Source organism: Ictidomys tridecemlineatus, chromosome 3, assembly GCF_052094955.1.
Source record: "Ictidomys tridecemlineatus isolate mIctTri1 chromosome 3, mIctTri1.hap1, whole genome shotgun sequence".
NCBI classification, from domain to species: Eukaryota; Metazoa; Chordata; class Mammalia; order Rodentia; family Sciuridae; genus Ictidomys; species Ictidomys tridecemlineatus.
Window position 1 is genome coordinate 75,182,980 of NC_135479.1, and position 8,378 is coordinate 75,191,357.

Consider the following 8,378-nt stretch of genomic DNA (forward strand, 5'->3'; position numbering starts at 1 on the left):
AGCAAAGAACCAAGAACTACAACTCCCGGGAAGCCTCGCAATTGGCCAGGCTAGCCAATCACCGGCGTTTAAGGCAGGCCAGGAGTCGGAAGTGCCGACGGAAGTTTTCCTTTAGCCAATCACGATGGGAACCTTAAAGTCCACTGTCCGCTGCGATGTGCAACGGTCGACTTTTTCAGAATCCAAACCTTTATGTCCACTTGTAGCACTTCCAGTCTCTCTGAATCTCTGCTATTTGATTCGGTAAGGCGGTAGCCACTTAACTGTGTATATAGCCATGAACATGAGTGAGAGTAGCGACTGGCCAACATTAATCGCAAAGATAGATATTAGACTTTTTTTTTTTCTTTTAAGGGATTGAGGATGCCTGGTGCAGTCGCGCACGCCTGTAATTCCCAGAGAGTAAGGCGGGAGGATCGCAAAGTTCAGACCAAGGAATGGCCTAAAGAAGTTGTACTTTCCAGCCCAGGCCTGGAAACCTCCAGTGATAGAAAATAATCTGTTTCCTCCTCGGCCATTGTCAGGGGAAACAATTTGTAACCTTTAGTCTCCTGGCCACTTTCATCTCTATTTTGATTTAAGCTAATGATTCCCTTCCTAGATCCTTCCAGGTTCCTGAGATATTTCCTTTTCAGGGAAGTTTCCCATGCTGCAACAGAGACTTCCCCAAATCCAAGAAGACTACAGGCCTTCTAAGGCATCCAGAGAGTACAGACAGGCTCTGGCCTTCAGGCTCCTTGTGTTGAGAGCACAGCGACAAACACAGACTTGGGTGACCTCTCATTGCAGACAAATCTAACCTCATAGCTCTCTGGTAGGGAGCCCCTCCAATCCATATTCTGGTAGGTTGACCTTTTCAATATGAATCCTCATTAAGTCCTTCGATTTTATTTATTTATTTTTATTATTATTTTTTAGAAAATGAATTTTTTTTCTTAATGATTGACGGACACAACATCTTTTTATGTGGTGCTGAGAAGAACCCGGGCCGCACGCGTGCCAGGCGACCTCGCTAACGCTTGAGCCACATCCCCAGCCCGAGTCCCTCGATTTTAGACCCAAGTACAGCTCTTTTAATAAGTACATTGATCTGGAACATGAATAGCCCCTACCAAAAGGTTGGTCATTACCTTCCACTTTTTCCAACTGGGCACCTTAACTCAAGTTCCTCCCACATACTGCCTTCTTCCTTCCTAGCCTCTTCACATTCTACTCTACCCAGGACACTCTACATCTTGCTCTTAACCCACATTTCCACACTTTTATTCTAGTCTTTGTTTTTGTTTTGTTTTGTTGCTGATATTAGGGGTTGAACTCAGCAGTGCTCTAACACTGAACTAGATGCTCAGTTCTTTTTAGTTTATTTGTTTGTTTGGGGGGTGAAAGGCGAGTGACTCACCCCAGTCGGATATTCAACCAAGAGATTTCATTGGGGGAGCCGCCTGAAGGGGAAGAAAAGGAGAGGAAGAGAGCAGAGAGCGTGAGCTTGCAAGCTTCAGCTTAAGAAGGGTTGCTTGGTGATTTAGCGGGTGCTGATTGGCATGGTAACTCAAATAGGGCGATGGGGCACTGTGTCCTTTGGGTATTGGTCAAGAAGACATTGACTTTGGTGGCCTTTGGAGAGAGCGGGAAGGGTAAGGTATTAAGGTGATGTTCTTCTCCCCAGATGGAAACTTAACTTCAGCAGGGAGAAACCCTATGAGAGAAATAAAACCAAAAGGCAAGGTCTCTCACACACCCAACAGGAGTATCAGGAGTTAAACTCTGGTGTGCTCAACCACTGAGCCACATCCCCAGCCCTATTTTGTATTTAGAGACACTGAGTTGCTTAGCACCTCTCTGTTGCTGAGGCTGGCGTTGAACTTTGATTCTCCTGCCTAGCCTCCCAATCTGCTTAGATTATAGGTGTGTGCCACCACACCCAACATCTTTTTAGTTTTTGAGACATGGTCTAGCTAAATTACCCAGGCTGTCTTCCAATTTGCAATCCTCCTGCCTTAGCCTCCCAAATAGCTGGGACTCTAAGTGTGTGCCACAATGCTGGGCTCCTAGTCTAGTTTTAAATTTGAATTTTTCAGAATCCTTTCTTAATTCTTGGACTAATTGTCATAGTGGTCTAAAGGTTTTATTTTGATCCTCACCTAAAGCCTGTCTCTCACACTGGCTCATGTAGAGCAGAAGGCAGGAATTAAATTTCTCTGTTTAATGACTATATCCAACATCTTTTAGCAATACGATGGGCACAGTAAGTATATTCCAAATGAACAAATTATTGTTTGATTTTAGAAATTTCCACTCGGGGCAGGGGATGTGGCTCAAGCGGTAGAGCGCTCGCCTGGCATGCGTGCGGCCCGGGTTCGATCCTCAGCACCACATACAAACAAAGATGTTGTGTCTGCCGAAAACTAGAAAATAAATATTAAAAAATTAAAAAAAAAAAGAAATTTCCACTTAAAGCCAAAATAGAGTCACCAAGAAAGGACTTACCCTCTTGCTTGGCTCCACTAAAGGACAAGACAAAATATATGAAAAAATGGCTTTTAGATATTACAAATCAGTCACACAAGATTTTTTTTAAATATTTATGTTTTAGTTGTAGTTGGACACAATGCCTTTATTTTATTTATTTATTTTTATGTGGTACTGAGGATTGAATCCAGGGCCTTGCACATGCTAGGCGAGCACTCTACTGCTGAGCCACAACCCCAGCCCTCACACAAAATTTTAAAGACAAGACATTAAATGAACTTAATGATTATCCCAGCTTTATGTCTAAAGAGTGTTTCCAAGCACAAAGAGGAGGAATCCAGGTGGGATCTGGTAGACTCCCATGTTGAAGAGGCAAAACTGGATAATTTAAGAAGGTAAAAATGGCTAGAGGCTGAAAAGGACAAAACCCGAAGAGAGATTACTCGGAAGATCTCCAAGGGGTTCCCCTTGAGCCTTCAGCTGAGTAATAATCAGCACATGCATGTGAGGAAAGTACTCAAAGCCCAGAAAAGAATTACCTCAAGATAAAAAGAGATAATAATCATCAAATCTTAACTCAGAAGCTGGGCACAATGGCATTCACCTGTAATCTCTACTTGAGAGGCTGAGGCAGGAGGATCACAAGCTGGAGAGCAGCCTGAGGAATTTAGCCAGACCTTAAGCAACTGAGTGAGATCTCTCTAAAAATAAAAAAGGGCTGCGTATGTATTTCAGAGGTAAAGTACCCCAAGATTCAATCCCCAGTACCAAAAACAAAATTAAAAAAAAAAAAAAAAGTTGTAATTTTGTCCTTTTTTCTTTCCCTTGAGATAGGGTTCTATTTTGTTTTTATAACCAGGGATTGAACCCAGGGGTACTTACTCACTGAGTCACATCCCAGCCCTTTTTATTTTGAGACAGAATCTTGCTAAATTGCTTAGGGCCTCATTAAGTTGCTGAGGTGGCCTTGAATTTGAAATTCTACAGCCTCAGCCTCAGCTTGTGCCACCATGCCTACTTTGAGATTGGGGTTTTCTGTGTATTGCCCAGTGTCTTTTTTTTTTTTTTCTTTTTTCCTTTTTTTTTAGAGAGTGAGAGAGAGGGAGAGAATATTTTTAATATTTATTTTTTAGTATTTGGCGGACACAACATCTTTGTTTATATGTGGTGCTGAGGATCGAACCCAGGCCGCACGCATGCCAGGCGAGCCTGCTACCACTTGAGCCACATCCCCAGCCCCTGCCCAGTGTCTTGAGGTAGCAAAATTGCAATGTATGCAGTTGAGGAGAGAAATAAAGAATGTCCACGTGCTTCTGCCCCTTTCAAAGTTTTATTCCCTCAAATTACTCAATACATTTTCACTCTATAGTTTTTTTTTTTTTTTTTTTTTTTTAAAGAGTGAGTGAGAGAGAGGGAGACAGAGAGAGAGAGAGAGAGAATTTTAACATTTATTTATTTTTTCTTAGTTCTCGGCGGACACAACATCTTTGTTGGTATGTGGTGCTGCTGAGGATCGAACCCGGGCCACACGCATGCTAGGCGAGCGCGCTACCGCTTGAGCCACATCCCCAGCCCCCTCTATAGTTTTTTTTTGAGAGAGAGAATTTTAATATTTATTTTTTAGTTTTCGGCGGACACAACATTTTTGTTTGTATGTGGTGCTGAGGATTGAACCCGGGATGCACGCATGCCAGGCGAGCGTGTTACTGCTTGAGCTACATCCCCAGCCCCACTCTATAGTTTAGTTCTTGGCGGACACAACATTTTTGTTTGTATGTGGTGCTGAGGATCGAACCCGGGATGCACGCATGCGAGGCGAGCGCGGTACCGCTTGAGCAACATCCCCAGCTCCCCTCTATAGGTTCTTTTTTTTTTTTTTTTTTTTAAGAGAGAGTGAGAGAGAGAGGGGGACAGAGAGAGAGAGAGAATTTTAATATTTATTTATTTTTTCTTAGTTCTCGGCGGACACAACATTTTTGTTGGTATGTGGTGCTGCTGAGGATCGAACCTGGGGCCCACGCATGCTAGGCGAGCACGCTACCGCTTGAGCCACATCCCCAGCCCCCCCCTCTATAGGTTCTTAATCCAGAAAATGACAATCCTTAATGCTAGGCACTGCAATAGACATAATCAATTCACAGCAAATAATTCTAGATTAATTAATTCACAGCAAACAATTCTAGATTAATACAGCAAACAATTTTAGATTAATTCTAAGCACTTCAAAACCCACTTAATCATGATAAGCTAATGACAGACATTCCCTTTGCATGCAATGTTCAAATGTCTTAAGCCTTAAGCTTTATGTCCAGAAGATGCCCACTCACTCAGACCAAGGTGACCAGATCTGGAATCAAGGCAGGCTTTTCCTGGCTTGGAGTAGATGACTGTTGAGGAGAGGATCTTAGGGAGGAGTTGTGGCTCAGACGAGGCAGTTTAAGATTGGATCAAGCAGAGGCTCAGGAAACGATGACAAGTGATGGGATGTCAGGTCCTCATTAGGCTCTCTATCTCCAGTGCATCCTTATTTCGGCTGGCTGAATCCCTGTTCATTTGCTCTATTATTTATACTAAATTTGGGGGGTTTGACCCCCCTTTCAACCTTATCAGCTACCACCAGATTTCTCAGTGACATTTACCTTGGGATCAGAATCATCTGGTCTGGTGGTCTCCACCCTGATCTTCTGGCCTTTCCCTCTTATCAGGAGAGGACAGCCTGCCAGGGGCTTCACTCTGTTTATCAGGGTGAGGGGAAGTAACTTGTTTGAGGTCATACTGGAAGGCTCTGAGGGTGTGCCTAGTGAAACTGCAAGTTTCAAACTGGAGTTTTTAAAATGGAGTTGCTTAGGCTCAGGCCTAAGGCCATCCTCACACTGTCTCAGAATAAAAAGTGTTGGGGAGATAACTTAGTGGTAGATAGTTTGGGGGTTCAACCCCAAATACAGAAAGAAAAAAAAAATAGAGTGCATGGTACACACCTGTAAGCCCAATGACTCAAGAGGTAGGAGGATCACAGGTTCCAGGCCAGCCTCAGCATTTTAACAAAGCTCAAAGCAATTTAGTGAGACCCTATCTATCTCAAAATAAAAAATAAAAGAGGGGGGCTGGGGATGGGCTCAAGCGGTAGCGCGCTAGCCTGGCATGCGTGCGGCCCGGGTTCGATCCTCAGCACCACATACAAACAAAGATGTTGTGTCTGCCGAAAACAACAAAAAAAAATATTTAAAAAAAAAATTCTCTCTCTGTCTTTAAAATAAATAAATAAAAGAGGCTAAGGATGTAGATCAGTGGTAAAGCACCATAGGTTCAATTCCCAGTACAAAAAAAAGAATAAAGTTGAGATGGGCTTGATGACACATGCTTATAATCTCAGTGACACAGGAGGCTGAGATAAGGGGATGGAATGTTTGAGGCCAGCTTCAGCAACATCGGCAGACCCTGTCTCAATTTTTTAAGAAAAGGGCTGAAGGGGCTGGAGATGTGGCTCAAGCGGTAGCGCACTCGCCTGGGATGCGTGCGACCCAGGTTCGATCCTCAGCACCACATACCAACAAAGATGTTGTGTCCGCCGAGAACTGAAAAATAAATATTAAAAATTCTCTCTCTCTCTCCTCTCTCACTCTCTCTTTAAAAAAATTAAAAAAAAATTTAAAAAAAAGGGCTGGGTATATACCTCAGTGGTAGAGGGTTCCAGTATCATCAAATAAACAAATAAATACATAAAGAACAAAGTTGGATACTTAATCTCATACCATGTACAAAAATTAACAAAAACATAAGTGCAATATCTAAAACTATAAAACTCTTGTAAGAAAATTAGATGTAGGGGCTGGGGATGTAGTGCTCTCTCCTGGCATGCGTGCGGCCCGGGATCAATCCTTAGCACCACATACAAACAAAGATGTTGTGTCTGCCAAAAACTAAAAAAAAAAAAAAAAAAAAAAAATTGTTCTCTCTCTCTCTCTCTCTCTCTCTTAAAGAAAAAAAAAAAAGAAAGAAAAGAAAATTAGATGTAGCCAGCCATGGTGGCGCACACCAGTAAACCCAGTGATTTGAGAGGCTGAGGCAGGAGGATCTCAAATCGAGGTCACTCTCAGAAATTTAGCAAGACCCTAAGCAACTTAACCAGATCCTATCTCAAAATAAAAGATAAGAAGCCCAGTGTGGTGGCACAGGCTATAATCTCAGCATTTGGGGAGGCTGAGGCAGGAAGATCACAAACTCAGAACCAGCCTCAGGGCAAGCCTGTAATCCCAGTGGCTGGGGAGACTGAGACAATAGAATTGGAAATTCAAAGCCAGCCTCAGCAATGGCGAGGCGCTAAGCAACTCAGTGAGACCCTGTCTCTATATAAAACACCAAATAGGACTGGGGATGTGGCTCAGTGGTAGAGTGCCCCCAAGTTCAATCCCTGGTACCCATTCCTGCAAAAAAAAAAAAAAACAGCCTCAGCAATTTATCAATTTATCAAGGCCTTAAGCAATTTAAGGAGTCTGTGTCTCAGGATAAAAAGGGCTGAGGATGTGGTTCAGTGGGTAAGGTCCCCTGTGTTCAATCCCTGAACTAAAAAAAAAAAAAAAAAACTGGAGATGAGGAATGTGGCCAGCTTCCTGTCTTCCTTCATTATCATATTCTTTAGAGACCTTCTTAACTACAAGCTTTCCAGGACACTGATTAGTGTTTAACCCACCATCAGTTGAGCCTGGGGTTCTTTTGCTCAGTCCTAGAAGAAAAAAAAAAATCACAAAAGGCAAATACCAAACAAATAAGAATTTAATGGTGCTTATGCTCAAGCACAAGGGAGACAGCACACAGAATAGGGATCCCTGACTGGCTTGCTTTCTTTCCTTCCTTCCTTCTTTCTTTCTTTTTTTTTTTGTTCCAGAGATAAACCCAGGGCAGGGGAGCTTAACCACAGAGCCACATTCCCCCAGCCCTTTTTGTTATTTTGAGTAAATTACTAATACTGGCTTCAAACTTGGAATCTTCCTGACTCAGCCTCAGCCTCTCAAGTCTCTGAGATTATAGACCTGTACCACTGTGCTCAGTCCAGCCCATGGTACATTTCTGATAGGACTTGTGGATAGACTTCAGTTGCTTTATCCTCTTGAGTGGGGAAGGGTTCACTCCACCCCATAAAGGTGACCAAAATTGTTTCTGAGCAATATTTAAAAAAAAAAAAAAAAAGTGAGTGGAGCCATTTTTAAGTTACAAAATCACATGGTTAAAATGTAACCATTTTTCCTGAGTGGTACATGTCTGTAATCCCAGCAGCTCAGGAGACTGAGACAGGGGGATTGTAGGTTTGAAACCAGCCTTAGCAATTTAGCAAGGCTGTATGCAACCTAGTGAGACCCTGTATCAAAATAAAAAAGTAAAGGGCTGGGGATGTGGCTCAAGTGGTAGCGCGCTCGCCTGGCATGCGTGCGGCCCGGGTTCGATCCTCAGCACCACATACCAACAAAGATGTTGTGTCCGCCGAGAACTAAAAAATAAATATTAAAAATTCTCTCTCTCTCTCTCTCTCTCTCTCTCTCTCTCTCTCTCTCTCTCTCTCTCTCTCTCTCACTCTCTTTAAAAAAATAAAAAAGTAAAAAGTACTAGGGGGTTGGGGTTATGGCTCAGCGGGTAGAGTGCTCACCTTACACATGTAAGGCCCTGGGTTCAATCCTCAGCACCACAGAAAAATAAATAAATAAATAAAGTTATTAAAAAACAAAGTGCTGGGGATGTAGCTCAGTTGTTAAGTGCCCTTGAGTTCAATCTCTGGTACCAAAACAAAGAAAAAGACAACAAAAAAGTAGCTAATTTGGGCCTTACAACATATCTCCCTTTGTTCTTAAGTCTTCCAATCATAATGCTTATAGTGTGGTAGGTGATTTAATCATAACTATAGCCCTTCCCCTTCC

General features: G+C 42.7%; 1 long non-coding RNA gene across 1 annotated transcript; it reads left to right on the forward strand.

Annotated features, from left to right (window-relative positions):
• Window positions 1–103: 103 nt before the first annotated feature.
• On the forward strand, window positions 104–7,980 carry LOC144376248 (uncharacterized). The gene is made up of 2 exons (XR_013436486.1): window positions 104–243; window positions 355–7,980. It is a non-coding gene; the product is annotated as an uncharacterized LOC144376248 (long non-coding RNA).
• Window positions 7,981–8,378: the final 398 nt, after the last annotated feature.